Source organism: Equus przewalskii, unplaced genomic scaffold (assembly GCF_037783145.1).
Source record: "Equus przewalskii isolate Varuska unplaced genomic scaffold, EquPr2 ChrUn-10, whole genome shotgun sequence".
NCBI classification, from domain to species: Eukaryota; Metazoa; Chordata; class Mammalia; order Perissodactyla; family Equidae; genus Equus; species Equus przewalskii.
In genome coordinates, this window is record NW_027228747.1 from 2,604,492 (window position 1) to 2,624,425 (window position 19,934).

The window sequence follows — 19,934 nt, forward strand, 5'->3', positions numbered from 1 at the left end:
GTGAAGTCTGAATCATGAAATAGTAAGAGATTTTTACTTTCATCATTGTATTTTTCTTCTTTTACAATTTTTCTATTATGAACATGTATTACTTTTATAGTCAGGAAAAAAGAGTGTTTCTTTAAATCGACTCGAATTTCCTTGAGTGGGCTCTTTACTTCGGCCAAAGAGGAGCTGGCCCTACAGGCAGACACACTCACACATGTGTGTTCCACAGCAGGAATTTCTCCTTTCCAGGCCCTGCCCTCCGCCTTTACAAGGTAGTTCCAGGCTCGCAGAGCTCATAAAGAGTCTCTTACCCTCACATGGGCATTGTTGGAGAGCATTTACAAGGGCTCTTGGAATCTTGTAGATTATGGCAGTTTTCATCAGGGCTTCCTCCCAATGGCCCCAGAAGCTGTGTTGGGACCGGTGTCCCTGACTTACAGTCAGGAGAGCCACACCGAAGCTTTGTGTGGCAGCAGCAAAATGCAGTTGGGAAAGTGCCACAGTAGTAGTCAGCCGTTGGAGTTCTGCAATGTGACCATTGGCCAGACCCTAACCCTCTCGGGCCCCTCCTTCTTCACTGATAAGATGAGGAGATCAGGCAAATCATGACCTTCCTTCAAACCTCTCCCTCAAACCAAGCTCACGAGTCATCTGCCCCAGGGAGCCTTCCCTGATGAACTCCTCCAGGCTCTGAGGGTCCCTTTAATGGTCATGGCTTCAAATGCGCCTCTGTAAATTTGTGGTCAAGATTTGCTCGTAAATCCTTTAGCAATTTTCATGTGAATCCCCAGCAGTGCTCAGGAGTTGGTACATCTTCCAGTCTTCCCTGCCCCCTCCATTCTCAGCCAGGAATTATAATCATTTGTAATTAAATGGGCCTCAGGCAACTCAGAATCAAAGAGACTCTGTGTGTACTGAGCACATCACTTGCCCTATTTAGAAGCCACCATTGGTTCCCCTTGGCCCTTAGAATAAATTCCAAACAAGGACTTCATTCTGATGAAGATTCACAAAGCCCTTCCAGGTCCAGTTTCTGTTCCCCTTTGTCAGACTCAGCTCTTGCTGTGCTTTCCTCTTGCTCTGCCCTCCTCATATGCTGCATGCCCTGGCTATAGCAAGCTTCCAGAAATTCCTTTAACACACCGTGCCCGGTTAGGCAGGAGTCTTTGCATATGCTGGCCCTTCTTCCTCCAGCTGGTGACCACGATGCCCTTCAAGACCCAGCTCACATAATAACAGCAAATATTATTGGTTCCTGACAACGTGACTGACGATGCTGTGTCTTATCTGTAATAACTCATTTGTTTTGCACAAAGCTAAGTCCTGACAAGCTTTCTTCTGTTACCTCACTTGCCTATTTCCTGCCAATTTTCTTAACATAGTTCTTCAGGTTTCCAGTTGATTCTGTAAACCACTAGATATCCTCCCTATAAAATGCTATTCTGCCTAAGTAAGCCAGAGTTCATGACTGCTGCTTACAACCAATAATCTTATCTTATAAGACATCTAACTAGCAAGTGTCCATGGAGAGTCACTGAATTCCAGGCACTGTGCTGGCGTAGAGGGGAGGGTGGAATACAAGGCTTCATTCCTGCTCTTGAGGAGCTCACATCTGTATGAAAAAAATAAAGACAAAGAACAATGCAAGGTAACTAAAGGTAAATGTGAGTATATGTTATGAAATGTGAGTACAAGTTATGAAAGTATAACTTAGCTCCAGGAACCCACATGGTAGGTCTGAGAAGGCTTCGCAGAGGTGCTGACATACCAACGGGCAATGCAGCACCAGTGGCCAGAGGGCTCTGAAGCCAGACGACCTGGCTTTACATCCCACTTCTGCTACACATTGGATATGTCACCTTGGGCAAGCTATTTAATGTCTTTGGCCCTCATCTTCCTCATCTATAAAGTGAGTGACAATGAGACTATCTCCTTAGTGATCACCTCTGCAGCCAGCTCTGTCCCCAGGGTCTGTCTATGGAACGTGCTCCCAGGCCTGGTTCCAGCATGACCTGCCTTCTCACCAACCTTGTCTTGCTGTGAGGAACCATCTCTCTCAAGCCCAAGCCTCAACTCCAGTCACTAATTTATTGATCAGTCTCTTCCCTTAGCTGGATGGGTCATCGTTTTAGTCCTGGGCCTAGAATATGTCTCAGCCTCCCCTTGCTGTTTCCAACTTGACTTGTACTTCAACAGGTTAGGCTCACATTATTTCAGACTTAGCTTTCTTATTCATTGAAGAAGAAAAATCTCTTCTCTCTGAGTCCAAAGTCCACTCCTCTGAACCTATTCTGAATTGTTCTCTCTGAAGCCACCCAAACTCTGGGTATTAGCCTTCGGGATTCCCTCTAAAAACATTCTTCTTAAACTAAGCAGCCTACTATAGTAAAAAACTCCCAGTATTTTAGAGTCTGAGAGATCTGGGTTCAATCCACAGCTCGAGCTCTAGCTGTGGGACTTCAGACAAGTTACTTATCCCTTCAAGCCTTTACTATCTATTTCATAGGGTTATCACAGTGCCCAGGTAAGGAAGATGCGTAACAAAACTGAGTCCCTTCCCTTAATTTGTTCCTATTTTTTTCGGTATTCCCATTTTGAAATCTCTTCTGACGGTCACATCTACAGCCATTCATATTGCTGCCTGTTTTCCCAATTTCTCTCATGTTCAAATTTTTCTTCTAAAAGTCCTATCTCCCAAGACTCACACTTCTGAGCTTCTGGTGCTACCTTCTTGGTGATGATTTGCATAAAAGCCATGTTCATTGTTCATTCCACTTTAGCTCAATAAAAGTATTTGCATTCCTAATTTAAATGTACATCATAATTACTCTATTATGCTGAAAAGGTATGTCAATGGACTTTAACAGGGCATTTGGCAAGATCTCTTATAATACCCAGGAATCCTGGATGGACAATTATATAATTGCCAAAACCAAAGGTGGTGATTAATGAAATAGTATCTTTCTTAGGAAAGCTTAGAGTATCATCCTAGCATTCTATCTACATCCTATTCTAGTTAACATTTTTATTAATTACTTGAATGCTGATTTCTAAAACAGACCTATCAAATTTAAAGATGGCAGAAAGATGGGAAGGACAATAAATACTTTCAAGTCAGAACTGGTTTCCCAAAAAAAGTATATCTTAACAAGCTGTATTGATGGGCTAAATAAAACACGAAGTTTAAAGGGCGAAGATGTGAAGTTCTTTCCTTGAGTCCAAAAACCAGCAGCACAAGTGTAAGATAAGATTGAATTCAATCTTAGCAGTAGTAAAACTGATACTAAATAATACCCCTGGAAACCTGAAGAACTATGTTAAGAAAATTGGCAGGAAGCTAGGGAAGTGAGGCAATAGAAAAAAGCTTGTCAGGACTTGGCTTTGTGCAAAACAAATGAGTTATTACAGATAAGTCACAGAACATCGTCAGTCACATAAGGGACTGCTAATATTTGCTATTACAGTTTAGCAGTAGTCACTCTCCCACAGTCAAGTTAGTATGATTTCATATTGTTCTATAATTGCCAAAACATTCAATACAATGTTAGGATGCATTAGAAGTTTATCTTTAGAATAAGGGAGGTAACGGTCTTCCTCTACCTTATACAGCTAGATCACATCTTTTGAATTGGATTTAGCTAAGGGTGACACATATTAAGAAAGATGTTGGTAAGCTCAGATGCATTTTCAAAGGAAATCATAAGGATATAAACCATGTCATAAGAAGAATGTTTGAAGGAAGCAGGGACTTTTAGACTGCACAAAAGATTCCAAAAGTTCTAAGGGAACAGGACAGTAGTAGGATGCAGAAAGTATAGCATTCGTTCTCATCTCAAAGAGCTCACAGTCAAGGCATTTAGTGTTGTAAAGGAGGCAGATTCAAAGTGGGAAAGAAATGACTAAGTTTGCCTAGGGGGGGTCAGGAAAGTTTGCACACAGGTGATGAGGCTGAAACTGAATCTTAAAAAATAATGGGGAAGATTTTACCACCAGCAAGACAGGTCATTTGAGACAGCGGGAACAACATATACATAAACTCCCAGGGCAGGGGTTACAGCAGTGGGTTAAGATGTACATGGGAGGTAAGGAAGTGATGACAGGAAGTACTAAAGTTAGACTGAGGTTTCTGCTTAAATGTCATTTCCTGAGAGATTTTCCTAGCCCCTGACCTCCAATCTAAATTAGGTGTCCCTGTTATACTGTCTCCTAATGCTCTCTAATTTTTCTCTGTAGAACTCACAGTTTGTATTTTATATTTATTTGTGTATAGTTTAGTATCAATTTGCCTGCTACACTGCATGCTCCATAAGGGCATCAGAGCTATGCCTGGTATGTGATAAACACTTAATAAATATATGTTGAGTGATGCACATAAAGACAAAATTAAACAAGATTAGCACAAGTGCTATACTGTATATACACATTCCTCAGGAGACAAGGAGTATTTGGACTAATTGAGTCTTATAGAAGAAAGTGTATACAGGAAGGACATTGAAGGCAGATGGACTGGCTCCAGCGAATGCATGGGGGCACAAAACAACACAGCAAGTACAAAGAACTTAGAGAACTTCCTTATGTTTGTACATAGGTAGGTGCAGGGGAGTGGTAGATGACAAGGCCAGAGAAGTAGGCAAGGGCTAAATCATTCATCCATTCAATGAATATTCATTGAGCACCTTCTCATGAAGGGCTTCTTAATCCATGCTAAGAAGTCTGGGTATATCCAAACGCTATTGAGTAACTGAAGGATTTGAGAGTCTTATTATTCAATTCATATATTAGAAAGTTCATTCTGGAGGTTGGGCAGTGGATTATTTAGATGGTGGCAAGTCTGAAGGCAAGCAGAGATCACTTAGGAAGCTGTTTCAGAAATCCAGGTAAGAAAAGCAGTGGCAGTGGGAACAAAGAGGACATGGTTCAAAGAAATATTTAGACAGAAGAATCGACAGAATTTGATGGGAATTTCTTCTTTGATGTGAATTTTCTCACTATGGGAAGTGAGAAAGAGGGGATTGTAGGATGATTCTCAGGTTTCTGGTATATGCAATGGGGTGAATTGTGAGACACAGAGAAACGGACTGTAGGAAGAAGAGAAAATTGAAATGGGGAAATTGTGAAGTCCGTTTAACACATGTTGATACTTGTGGAAGGGATTACTATCTGTCTACCAGAATCCATTTTCTCTTTTTTGCACATAGTAGCTAGGATGTAGCTGCCCAGAACTCCTTTGGGACTACTTTTCCAAGTCTCCTTTGAAGTAGGACGGTGGGCATATGACCAAGTTCTTGCTAGGGAATGCAACCAACTGCAAAGTATGCAACTTCTTCCTCACTTGCTTAAGAAGAAACCCTTGTCCTTGAATTTCTTCCCTTTCCCCATTCCACTGGTTGGAATGGTAATGAGCAGAATGACTTAGGAAGTCACAAGCTGAGGATGGCAGAGCATCCATTAGCCTGGGTCCATGCATGTATCAGAGCTGTCTGCTAACCTAGAACACTCATCCTGGGCTGTTTACATGACAGAAAAATAAACTTACTGCTCTTTATTTTTTTTAAGGAAGATTGGCCCATAGCTAACATCGGTTTCCAATCTTCCTGTTTATTTTTTTCTCCCCAAAGCCCCAGTACATAGTTGTATATCCTAGTTGTAAGTCCTTCTAGTTCTTCTATGTGGGATTCCATCACAGCATGGCTTGATGAACAGTGCATAGGTCTGTACCCAGGATCTCAACTGGCAAACCCCGGGTCACTGAAGCAGAGCACGTGAACTTAACCACTATGCCACCAGGTCAGCTCCCTTACTGATCTTTAAGTCATTAAATTTTTAGTCTTTTTGTTACAGCAGCTTAGCCTGCCTCATACAACATCTGAGTGGAGATATAGACAGTTGACTATGCCAGTCTGAAGTTCAGAAAAGAGGTAGATTTATTAGTCATCATCAAATTGGAGTGAATCAGTGACACCAGTAAGATGGTGAAATGAGAGGTTCAAGCCCTCAGCCCCCCAGAGAAACACCAATTTGACAACCATCCACAGACAAAGACATCTTTGTGAGAGCTCCAGGACATGAGTGAGAGATCACAGCACCCAGGCAGAGCACAGAAACAAAAAAAGATACATTTAAGAAGATGGGATGGACAGTATCACTTTACCCATGTCACCCTTCCTCACAGCCTGTGCAGCACAGCACCCAGAGAGATCCCTTGGCCAAGGAGTTCTCCTGTGAGGAAAAGAGAGCAAAGTGAGAGTCCAACTTCACTATGGACCCTGGTACCAGCTCCACTCCAGTGGACACTGGTTCCAAGCCAGCCCATGTAGACCTTGCCTCTAGGCCCATCATCATAGACCCAGGCATCAAGCCTGTCTATGGACCCAGGCACAAAGCCCACCCATGGACCCTGGAACCAGACTCACTAACCACAGATCCTGGCACCAGGTCTGCCTACCCACACACCTACATGCAGGCCTGCTTGCCTGTGGACTCTGGCAGCAGGCCCACCTATGGACCCTGCCATTGGCCTGACAAGAATCTCTGTCTGGGCTGACTGGTGAAGGGCTTTCCCTGCTGAAGCCAGTCTATAAACACTGGAAGAAGTGACTACTTCTTCAAATGTGCAGATACCAATGCAAGGCTACAAGGATCAAGAAGAATCATAAAAACATGATACCACCAAAGGAACAAAATAAAGCTACAGTAACTTACCCTAAGGGAATGGAGATCTACAAACTGCCTGACAAAGAATTCAAAATAATTGTCTGAAAATGCTCAGTGAGTTATAAGAGAACACAGACAGATGGTTATACGAAGTCAGAAAAACAATACATTAACAAAATGAGAAATTCAGCAGAGACAGAAACCATAAAAAAAGAGCCAAACAGAAATTCTGGAGCTGAAGAACATAACGACTGAACTGAAAAATTCAATAGAAAGCATAAAGAGCTGAAAAAAAATCAGCATCTTGCAAGTCATTTGAAATTACTCAGTCAGAGGAACAAAAAGAAGAAGACTGAAAAAGAGTAAAGAAAGTCTACCAGACTCTACGGGACACCAACAAACAACCCAATATACACATTATAGGAGTCCCAGAAGAAGAAGAGAAAGAGAAAGGGGTAGAAAGCTTATTTAAAGAAATAATGGTTGAAAACTTCCCAAATCCAGAGAGGGAAATAGATATCCAAATTCATGAAGCCCAAAAGATCCCCGAAAGTTTGCACCTAAAGAGGTCTACAGTGAGACACACTATAATTAAGTTGTCAAAATTCAAAGATGAAGAGAGAATTTTGAAAGCAGCAAGGGAAAAGCAACTTGTCATGTACAAGGGAACCACCATAAGACTAAAAGCAGATATCTCAGCAGAAACATTGCAGGAAGGAGTGGGATGATAGATTGAAAGTGAAGAAAGAAAAAAACCTGTCAATCAAGAATATTATATCTGGGAAAACTGTCCTTTAAAAATGAAGGAAAGATAAAGACTTTCCCAGACAAACAAAAACTGAGAGAGTTCATCACCACTATATCTGCCTTAATAGAAGTGCCAAAGAGAGCTCTTCAAGTTGAAACAAAAGAATGCTATACAGCATCATGAAAGCATATGAAAGTATAAATCTCACTGGTAAAGGTAAGTATATAGACAAATACAGAACATAACATAGTACTTTTAGTAGTGCATAAGTCACTTTTAACTCCGGTATAAAAGTTAAAAGACAAAAGTATTAAGAAAAACTATAACCACAAAAATTGGTCAATGGATACACAATATAAAAAGAAGAAAATCCTGACATCAATAACATAGTGTGTGTGGGAAGAGATGTAAACATGTAGAGTTTTTGAATGCAATTGAAGTTATGTTATCAGCTCAAAATAAACCATTAGAACAATAAGAAGTGTTATGCAAGCCTTATGGTAACCACAAAGTAAAAACTTACAGCAGCTACCAAAAAGATAAAGAGAAAAGAATCAAAGTATATTACTACAAAAATATCATTAAATCACAAAGGAAGATAATCAAATTTGGTTAAGGTTAAAGCCATGGATATGAAGAAGTTATAAAAAGTGTACAGATAAAGAAAATAAGAAGACTTTAGATGGAACACATGAGAATATGATCTTTAAAATGTGCATGGAGGAAAGAAGACAATATCACATTGAAGTCTGAAAGAGTAATAAGAGAATTAGAGAATAGTGGTCTCAAGGATGCAGCTGTCAAATGCTCAAATGCTACAGAGAGATCAAGAAAATGTCAGGACTGAAAATGACCATCAAATTTAGCAATTAGGATGACCTTGATTTTAATATTATAGTGGGGTGTAGCCAAAAGGGAGTCAAAGTCACACCGAAATGGATGTAGTTAAATTAGGAGGAGAGGGAGAAGAGTCAAGGGGAGAATACTCTTTAAAGAAGCATCATTCTTCAGGAAAATAAAGAAATGGAGGGGCTGGCTCCGTGGCCGAGTGGTTAAGTTCGCGCGCTCTGCTGCAGCGGCCCAGGGTTAGGATCCTGGGCATGGACATGGCACCACTCATCAGGCCACGTTGAGGCAGCGTCCCATATCCCACAACTAGAAGGACCTGCAACTAAGATATACAACTGTGTACAGGGGGTTTGGGGGAAATAAAGCAGAAAAAAAAAAAAAAAAAAGATTGGCAACAGTTGTTAGCCCAGGTGCCAATCTTTAAAAAAAAAAAAAAAAAGGAAATGGAGTGAGGTCAAGGAAGAAATTATTTTTAAGATGGCAAAGACCTGAGCATGTTTTTATGCTAAGGAGAAAAAGGAAATGTATAGAGAGATTGAAGAGAAAGATTAAGAATGACAGATGGAGGAAGGAAGTTCCATGACAATATGGGAGGTGATGGGATCCAGGACACCAAGGATTAGGCTTGGACCAGAGTTGGGATGCTTTCCCCACCTCAAGAAAATGAGGACATCAGCAGGAGTGCAGAAGAGGTAAGTTTATAAAGGTGTCACAAGAAACTAAGAAATGAACATTATTTTCTAAAAGAAGAGAATGAGATTGGTGTTTGACTTACAGCTCAATGAAAGTGATAATAGTTTAAAACAGCATAGTAGGGGTAGAAAAACATGTTGGGGTGAAGCTGGATTTGAATGATTTCCTCTGTGTGTAAACAGTAGGGGAGTACAGAGAGTAAGACTGATCCAAAACAGGGATTCTGAGCAGCAAGTGTAGTATAAGGCTGCAGGTCACAAAGTGGAGGGTTCTGGTGAGAGTAATTCGTGGATTTCTCTCTTCATCACTTGATCCTTGCATTCGTGGAGATTTTACACCAGGTTTGCCACACTTCTACAAAGTTGGCACTATCATCATCACCATGCCTTTCTGAGTCTGAGAACTAAATTTCCCAGAACTCCTTCCTACATAGTTCCAGATTACAGTTTGCCAATGAAAGAGACTTCTGTGAAATTTGGAAGTGGAGACAAAGAGGAAGCCACTATTCCAAGGAGATCAAAGTGGCCAGACATGATAGCTTCCAGAACTTCCCCACAGTGACTTTTTCTCCTGTCCTCTGGAGACGTTCACCCTCTTAGCTACTCCCACATTCACATAATCTCTAATTCCTACATTAAATATCTTATTCCCATAATACTCATAGTGGCTCTCTTTTCTTTATCAAAACGAGATGGGTACTCCAGGCCTAGTGTTGACATAGCTGTGTCCCCACCCTCTTTGAAAGGAAAAAGAAACAAAATCTAATTATTCTCACCTCCCTTCACCTCTATTTTCCTTGGCAATGTCATTTGGAAAAACAGCTGGGAACACCTCAGATGCTATTGCCTTGGATTCTTGGATCCTGTCATGCTAAAATGCTTCCTGCATTCTTAAGAGCAGGCTTCTTCTTGGGTGCCATCATTCCCACAATGCTGCCACATAATTGGATGCTGTCATCTCAGACAAAACCCTTGCATTCTTGGCAGTGCTCATCAATTGGAACCAAGAATGGATATGGGATTTGGATACATCATGGGGTTGACACTGAATCCTCTTTAACACCTTCCTAAGTAGTGATTCATCATGATCATACTCAGCCTGTTGTTTAGAGAACAAGAAGGTTCGTTCCTACACCATTGGGAACCTCATGCCTCAGGTAGTGCAGACTCCAAAGCCAGCTGTATACACAGAGTTTAGCAAATTACTAGGATGAGGCAGAGTTTAAAGGTCCAAGTTTGTCTAGCTTAACAGATAAGCCCTAGTTTGTACTGGGCACACCGTGGGAGCCTAATTTACTTGAGTTGTGCAGAACCTGGTTTTCTGAATCCTCTTTGGCAGCCGGCTCTATCTTTCTCTCAGTTCAAATAGAGAGGCTGCCTACTGTCATGACCAATGCTGTAGACCCTGCAGCCACACTGCCTGAAGTTAAATCCTAGTTTGATTTGAGGAAAGCTGCTTAGCCTTTCTATAACTCACCTGTAACATAGGCATAATAATAGTGAGGATTAGACGTTCTGCATTTAAAGTGCTCAATATATTCCTGGCACATAATAAACACAGTTATTACACAGTAACTTTATTGGCTCTGTACTAAAATCTGCTTTCTCTTCCTAATTATTCTCTTATTACCATTCCACCTATTTTATCCCAAACGTGGGACAAATAAAGATGGCTTAGCCTAGGCTTGCCAGGCATACTCTCTATCTTCCTCTCCACCTGATACGTAACACAGATCGTGAAATAGCTTTTTTATTTGTGCTTTGTCAAGCTACAGCTTAGACCAGCTTACACTTCAACACTTTCCTATCCAACTACTGTTTTATGATACAAGCTCTTGCCCCTACCACCTTTCTAACCTCACTGTCTATCCCTCTCTCCCTTGCTCACTCTACTCCAGCCACACTGGTTTCTTGCTATCCCTTAAATGCAGCAAACAGCTCCCACCACAGGGCATTCACCCTTGTTTTTTCCCTAGAAAACCCCTCCTGGGAGCATGGCTTGAGCCCTCATTACCTTCTTGCCTTTGCCCAAATGTCACTTTCTCAGTTAGGCTTTCCCCGAACACCTTATGTAAAATACACCCCACACACACACTCCCAGTCCTCCTTATCCTGCTTTGTTTTGCTCTACAGTACTTATCATCATCTGTCATATCTATATTTATTCATCTATTAATTGCCTATTTCTCCCCACTCCCGTTCCTAATGGAATTTCTCTGCCTACACATATTACTTAGGAGGAAGACATTTTATCTCATACATTATCAGCATTTTGGGATAGGACTTGACATGACACAGCTCTCCAGACTCCCTTTAGTCTTCCTTTTTAAAATCAAATATAACTTAAAAAAAAAAAAAGTAGTGGAATACTTCAGTCTTCCCAAACAAGGCAAAGCAATATTTTATTGTAATATGAATATATTGTCTAGTATAGTCACTCTCTTATCTTTGGCCAATAGTTAAATAAGAAGCTGGAAGAATTCAGAGGGAGAAAGTGACAAACATCATGGAAAACAAAAAAAAGACAATATTTGTATGTGCAAGTAAAATTATAGAAATAAGAAATATTGATAAGTGGATATCTAGAGTTGAGATGTTGTACAAGTTCACTTATGCCCATATTGAAAGTTGTAACATACTGGGTTGGACTGCAGAAAGACTTCACGTCAGCGCCTTAGACGTCCTAAGTGATTTTGTCCTTTCCTACTGAATTAATCTCTCCACTGGAGATCATTCCATACTGAATTAATCTCTCTAATGGAGAAACAACAAACAAACCTTGTCCCAGAGCTCAGGGAGGCTTAGACAAAGATCATGAGGTTACTTTCTGTATCTGATTTTGGAAATTTGCATTTACAGAGTCCAGTGTGTATATCAAATAACCAAAAGATATTTGTTGAGCGTCTACATCAATGTTACAGAAATCTATCAATAGGTAGTTCTCAAACCACACCATTATTACCCAAAAATTGATGACTGAGGACAACATCGGATCTGGACAGTGAACAGACAGAAACCATGCCATCTAGGAGTAGCTAAAGGTATGCAACACTGAAACACACTAACGGTAAATTGTTACTGTGTTGGTTTCTTGTTGCCACTGTAACAAACTGCTGCATATCTAGTGGCTTAAAGCAACACAGATTTTTCTCTTATTGTTCTGGAGGTCAGAAGTCCAAACTGGGTCTTACAGGCTCAAATTAAGGTGTTGGCAAAGCCGAATTCCTTCTGGAGGCTCTAGGAGAGAATCCATTTCCTTGCCTTTTCCAGCTTCTAGAGGCCGCCTGCATTCGTTGGCTCCTGGACCCTTCTTCCATCATTAAAGTGCATCACTCTGACCTCTGCTTCTGTTGTCATGTCTTCTCTCTGTGACTTTGACCCTCTTGCCTCCCTCTTATAAGGACACTTGTGATTACATTGGGCCTCGTAGATAATCCAGAACACTCACCTCATCTCAAAATCCTTAATTTAATACATCTGCAAGGTCCCTTTAGCCATGTTAGGTGACATAATTCACAGGTTCCAAGGCTTAGGATGTGGATATCTCTGGGGGGCCATCATTCTGTCTACCACAATGACCATTACCTAAATAATCACATGGTTCTAATGAAGAAAACAATGGGTATCAGGTCAGAAAGTGTAGGTCTGAGTATGTCCCCCCTCCTCCCTCTGTGTGATTTGAGGCAACTCAGCTGACCTCTTTAAGCCTATTTCCTCTTGGCACGATGGAGATAATAACACTTCTAATGGCTACTGTGAGGATCAAATGAACTAACTGTATAAGAATACTTTGTCAACCTTAAGTTATTAAAGTTTTGTTTGGCTCTGTTCAACAGACATTTCTTGACCCCATACTATGTGTTTGTCACGTGTAGATGCTGGAATACCATGAAAAATAAGACACGTCCCTGCCATCAAGGAGTAGTCTAGAAGACAGGTAACCAAAAGTATTACAATTTAGTGTAATTAGAGCAGTAATATGAGTATGCACTAGATCAGATAACTCAAAAGTGGGAGTGCTTTCTTTGAAAGAGAGAAGGTGTCAAGAAAGTCTTTACAAACCAAGAGGCAATTTGAGCAAGGTTTAACAGGATAAGTCAGTTTTCAGATAGACAGAAGACAGAGATTATCGTAGGCATAAAAACAGCCTATGAAAAAGCACAGAAGTGTAAAACTGCACTGTGGGTTAGAGAATTATAAAGGAGTTTGGTACCAACACATCATCCATACAAGATGGGGAGAATCATAAGACAATATCAAAGAAGAAAGCTAAGGTGAGATGAAGAAATGTTTCGTACATTGTGCTATAAAAGCTCAGCTCTGCATATAATGAGAAGTCATTTAAACGTTTTAAGCAGGAAGGTGACCAACCACCTTAGTCTGCTTAGAATTGTCCTGGTTTTAGCACAGGCAGTCCTGTGACCCAGGAAAGCCCTCAGTCCTGGGCAAACTAGGATGGTTGGTCATCCTGTGAGAGACACGATTTGCTCAACTTCCTTCTTACATAATTCACTGAGGCTGAAATGAGGAGGATGAGCTCGTAAACAGCAGGACAGAGGAAAGGAGGTTGACAGGAGCCCAGTACTGTCGTCTTGGGCAGAGATGGTGGGGACCTAAATGAAGCAGAGGCTGGAGGGCTGAAGTCGAGAGGGAGAAGTCACAAGTGTTTACAAAGCAGAACCTACGCAGCTTGCTGAATGACTGGATATGGGAAATGAGGGAGCGAGAGAAATCTAGGATAATGCCAGGATAATGCCCGGGATTTTGAGTAAATGGATGAGTGATTTTAATGCTGGCAGACAGAAGTACAGGAAGCTCTGTGAGTTGATTGGGATAAGGAATTTCAGTTTGGGACATGTTAGGTTTGGGTTTGATGTTTCTGTGAGACATCCAGATGGAACCCTCCAGGGCATTGTCCAGTACTTGGGGGCAGATCAGAATCAGAAAGATAGTGACATTCTGCACAAAAGCATGGGAGGATGGAAGAAATATAGGAAGTTGTATTTGTCTGAATAATAATTATAAAAGAGACCACTTTTGAGTGCCTTCAATGTGTTGGAACTAGTTGGGAGTAATATAAAACAAGTTTGAGCTAATTTAAGCACAACTACTACATAAATAAGGATACAGGGTGTGACACAAGAGTCATGGGAAGGCATACTGTTGGTCTTAGCAAGGGACTGGAGCCAGGGAGCACCATGCCATCAGGACTCTTGTCATCTCTTGTCTCTAGTCTTCTTTGTGCCTCTGTTCCATGCTTCATTATCCTCTCTTGCTAGACATTGTTTTTTCCTGCTTCCCAAGCTTCATGGCTGTTCATACTTCTGGAGTTAATATCACCACCATTTAAGACACTGGGCAGAGACTAAGAATGGAATCACATAGCGCTAACACTGAATTCCAAGGGAAGGTGCTCACTGGCCTCACTTCATCAGGTGGATAACCTGGACAAAATAACTGTGGAGAGGGCTTGGAAGATGATGGGCAGTTCCTAGAAAAGGGAGCAGAAGGGGAGATGACCCAAGGTATCCACTACACACATACTTTCTTATTTATCCTTAGGATAACACAATGAGGTATTTATTATTACTATGCCTTATACGGTAAATGATCAGAAGGCAAAGACCACGTCTACTTGTTCACCATTGTCTTCCCAGCACCTAGCACAATACCTAGCTCGTCTTAATAAATGCATTTCGTGTGTGTGAGCAACTGAATGAAAGAATCTCAATTTTACTCGTGAGGAAATTCAAGGTCAGGGAGGTTAATCACATTTCCCGGGTGAGACAGTCAAGCAGCAGGAAGAAGAATCAAATCCAAATCTAGTCCACTACAGATCTTGTGCTTTAACTGAAGAAAACTCACGTCTGGTGAGGCCCTCACTGCTGCCCTGGAGGTCTGAATTTCCTTGGTAAATAAAATTTTCCAGACACGAAAAATAAATCAATAGTGGAGAATCCAGCTGTATCCCAATGAGCAGGTGGGATTGCTGGGCAGGACCCCAGCCTGTGCTGAGAGTGGGATGAGCACTGGCACGTTCACAGACGTCTCTGTGTATGTGCCAAGTGTTCATGACTGGTGTTAGTAACCAGCACAGTAACACTATAACACTGGGAGGGTGTTTTGGTACAGCAGCCCTAGGCGGTTTTGTCACACAACCTGGCCATCTCACAACTAAAACTTCCAGCTGGAAAAGGCCCCAGGTGCATCTCTACCCACAGAACCAAAGAGCAGAACGAGATGATCTTAGGCTCTTTGAGAAGGCTGCACAACTTTCAGTCCTCTCAATACAAGAATTCAAATTCACCAACTAATAAGCATCTCTTCAGTGCTTATTATGTCTACCGTGTTAGATGGTTTGGGAATATGGTAAAATGACCATGTTTTCTAAGCCTGATAACACAAGATTTGACAAAAGGTTTTTCTGCTTTGTTTCTTTATTTACATAAATAAGGATAAATTTGATCAAATCATCTCTTGCCTGCGTTATTGTAATAGCTTCAAAATGGTCTCCCCCATTCTTCCTTTGGCCCCTCACAGTCTATTCTCAACATAAGTAGGTAGAAAGAAGTAATTTAAAAAGTAAGTCAGATCACTCTTCTATTCTAAACCTGACATGAATTCCCCAACTCACCTGAAGGAAAAGCCAAAATCTAAGGTCTAACGACGTGGACCACACATTCTGAGTACCCTCCCTCCCCCTCACTCTGCTCCAGCCACACTGGCTTCCTGGCTGCTCTCTGAACTTGCGAGGCACATTCAATCTCAGGGCCTTTGCACTAGTTGATTTCTTGATTGAACAAATAAAAATAAAAAGATCATTTTATCAGGAAGAATTTAAAATATATGATATAGAACGACAGTTTCCACTCTCTGAACTTAAAATCTGGTTGAGTTGACAAAACATTTCACATTTTAAATAATTAGATCAATTAGCAGTAGGATGCTAAAGTTGTATGTATGGCATTATTAATGTTATGTAAGTAGAGAAAAGAGAAGAATTGAGTAAACAAAAAAGACAGATTGTGTAGATTTTAAAAATTAATAATAGTGATAATATTAATTCATATACTATAAAGTTTATGACAAGCTTTTATAATTTTTTTCATTTTATCTTCACAAAGCCCTTTGAGATGAGTAAGGCATTTATTATCACCCCATTTTATAGATGAGATAGCTCAGTGATGAGTGTTTATGTGACTTAGTCGGGGAATACAACCAGGAAGGGGTAGAGGTAAAACGCAGATCTCCTGGTACCAAATCATTCATTCATTTATTTCTTCACCTATTGAACAAATATTTCGAGTATCAACAATGTGCCAGGCACTGTTCTAGGTATTTGGAATATAGCAGTAAATAAAACAGATAAAGCTCTACCCTCACAGAACTTATATACCAGTGTGGGGGAGAGACAATAATCATGACAGATAAGTACATTATATAGTATGCTGGATGATGATAAGTGCTATGGAAAAAGTAAAGCAAAGAGAAACGGAAGTGGGAGTGCTAGAAACAGGAGGTAATATTAAATAGAGTGGCCAGAGAAGGTCTTATTATGAAGGTAATATTTTAAAATTTATTTTTAAATTTTTTTATTAAGATGTAATTTACATAGATTAAAATATAATCTTTTCGGTGTACGGCTCTGCAAGCTTTGAAAAATGCAAATACTTGTATAACCACCAGCATAATCAAAATACAGTAGTTCCCCCTTTTCCTTGGGGGATATGTTCCAAGACCCCCAGTGGATGCCTGAAACCCTCGAGAGCACAGAACCCTATATATACTACATTTTTTTCTACACATACATACCTCTGATAAAGTTTAATTTATAAATTAGGCACAGTAAGAGATTAACAACAATAACTATAATAAAGTTGGCTTTGGGGCCATTATTGAGTAAAATAAGAGTTAGTTGAACACAAACACTGCGACACTGGGACAATTGATCTGATAACCCAGACGATTACTAAGTAACTATAGAGCAGGTAGCATATACACAGTGTGCAAACGCTGGACAAAGGGGGGATTCACATTCTGGGCAGGACAGAGCAGCAGGGCACGAGATTTCATCACTGGTATTCAGAACAGTGGGCAATTTAAAACTTATGAATTATTTATTTCTGGAATTTTCCATTTAATGTTTTCAGACTGCGGTTGACCATGGGTAACTGAAACTGTGGAAAGCAAAAACACAGATAACGGGAGACCACTGTATAGAACAGTTCGATTATCCAAAATAATACCTCCATGCCCCTTTGTAGTCAATCTCTCCCTCCAACCTCAGGCTCCGGCAACAACTGATCTGATTTCTGTCCCTATAGCTTTGCCTTTTCCAGAATGTCCTACAAATGGAATTACACAGAATCCAGCCTTCTGAGCCTGGCTTCTTTAATTTAAAATCCATTTCATGGGGCTGGCCCCGTGGCCAAGTGGTTAAGTTCGCGTGCTCCGCTGCAGGCGACCCAGTGTTTCGTTGGTTCGAATCCTGGGCGTGGACATGGCACTGCTTATCAAACCACTCTGAGCCAGCGTCCCACATGCCACAACTAGAAGGACCCACAACGAAGAATATACAACTATGTACTGGGGGGCTTTGGGGGAGAAAAAGGAAAGAAATAAAATCTTTTTAAAAAAAATCCATTTCACAAAATGGATTTGAGATTCATCAATTTTGCTTCATCTAACTAACTATAGCACAGTTTTTGTTAGAATGGCTAACCTTTTGCCAATAAGATACTTTCTTGATTACTATGGCTTTATAGTAAGTCTTGAAGTCAATCAATGTGAATTCTCCAATTTTATTCTTTTTCAAGCTGTTTGCCCATTCCAGTTTCTTTGCCTTTCCCTATATATTTTAGAATCAACTTGCCCACTTCTACTAAAAAGAGAAAAAATATCTATTAGGATTTTTTATTAGGATCTTGTTGAATCTATAAAACAATATGGGGAAAATTGACAACTTAATATTGAGTCTTGGAAGACTAGAGTCCATGAATATGGATAACTCTTCCTTTATTCAGGCTTTTCTCTGATCTCTTTCATCAGCGTTTTGTAGCTTTCAGCACACATAGCTTGCACATATTTTTTAGAATTATACCTAAGTATTTCATGACTTTAGTGCTCTTAGAAATGGTACTTTTAATTTCAAATTTTTATTAATAGTATATAGACATATGATTGGTTTTTGTACACTGACCTTACACCTTGGCACTTTGATAAACTCACTTATTAGTTCTAGTAGTTCGGGGTTTTTTTGCAGTTTCTTTGGGATTTTCTATATCAACAATCACGTCATCTGCAAATAAAGTTTTACCTTCTCTTCTCTCACCTATAGCCTTTTTACTTTAGCTGGGGTCTCTACTATGATGCTGAATATGAGTGCAAAGGTCTATGCTCCCATATTTAAGAGGAAAATGGTTAGCCTTTTACCATTAGGTAAGATGCTAGCGGCAGGAATTTTCTACAGCTAGATGTACAGAGAGATGCCTGCTATCAGTCTGAGAAAGTTCTCTTCTATTCCAAGTTAGCTAAGAGATTTTTTTATCACAAATGGATGCTAAATTTTATCAAATGCTTTTTCTGCATCTATTGAGATGATAATGCAGATTGTCTTCTTTCGTCTTTTGATATGATACATTACCTTGATTGATTTTTGAATGTTGAGTCAGTCTGGCATTCCCAGGATAAACTCCACTTGGTCATAACATATTATAGTTTTAATACATTATTTTAATTTAATTTAATATGCTGTTTTAATACATTGTTAAATTTAATCTATCTTGATAAATGTTCCCTGTGCACTTAAAAAGAATGTGTATTCTGCTGCTGTTGAGCATTCTATAAATGTCACAGATCAAGTCAGCTGATAGTGTTTCAAGAATTCTCTATCCTCACTGGTTTTCTGTCTACTTGTTTCATCAATTATTGAGGGAGGAGTTTTGAAATCTCTGACTGTAAGTGACTATTTCTTCTTGCAAATCTATTCAGTGTGGGTTCATATAACATTGGGAATTGCAATGTCCTTTTTTTTTAAAGATTGGCACCTGAGCTAACATCTGTTGGCAATCTGTTTTTTTCCCCTTCTTCTTTTCCCAAAACCCCCAGTATACAGTTGTATAGTCTAGTTGTGAGTGCCTCTAGTTGTGCTATGTGGGACGCCGCCTCAGCATGGCCTGATGAGTGGTGCCATGTCTGCCCCCGGGATCCGAACTGGTGAAACCCCGGGCTGCCTAAGCAGAGCATGCAAACTTAACCACTTGGCTGTGGGGCTGGCCCCTGTAATGTCCTTTTGATGAATTGATCCCGCCTAGGTTTCCTGTGCCCAGAGGCTGAAAATTCTCTCCAGGCTCTAAGCTGACCAATTGTAGGGTTCACCTCACTCATTTCCCCTGTGTTGCCTGTTGTCCAATGGGTGAAGACGTTTGTTTCCTTTTTTCACCGGATTTTAGTTGATGAACGTTGGAGTATAAATCCAACACACATTACTCCATCTCAGCCAGAAGTGAAAATCCTGAAGGCAATAATTGAGACTTAAAGGAGATGAGGGAGCAATAGCGGTGAAAAAGCACTCCACAGAGAGGAAACTCTGAGATGGGAGTGCACTTGGCAAGTTGGTGGAGCACCAGGGAAGCCACTGTGGCTAGAGCAAAGAGAGTGAGGAGGGTAGCAAGAGATGAGGTCAGAGATCTTTTAGTCCCTCTTAGGCCTCTGGCTCACTCTGAGCAAGATGGGAACCTCTATAGGATATTAAACAAAGGAGTGCACGCTCAGACTTCTGTTTTAAATCGTTCACTCTGTCTACTGTGTTGACAACATACTGTAGAGGGTTAAGAGTACAAGCAGGCATATCAGTTAGGAGGCTAAGAGTACCTGCCAGAAATGATGGCAGTTGGACCGGGATGGCAACAGTGGAGATGGTGAGAATCGTGCAGATTCTGGTTATAACCTGAAGGTAGAATCAATAGGATTTGCTGACACATCCTTTGAGGATTGAGAGAAAG

At 40.6% G+C, this 19,934-nt stretch overlaps 1 long non-coding RNA gene across 2 annotated transcripts in view; it reads right to left on the reverse strand.

Annotated features, from left to right (window-relative positions):
* LOC139081422 (uncharacterized) overlaps positions 1 to 19,934 on the reverse strand; it is a 178,831-nt gene that overhangs the window by 41,519 nt on the left and 117,378 nt on the right. The window contains exon 2 of one of the 2 annotated variants that reach the window (XR_011536515.1): positions 6,140 to 6,207. The exons of the other annotated variant lie outside the window; for it this stretch is intronic. This is a non-coding gene — a long non-coding RNA (uncharacterized lncRNA). The remainder of the gene's footprint in view (positions 1 to 6,139; positions 6,208 to 19,934) is intronic. 2 annotated transcript variants of the gene reach the window in all.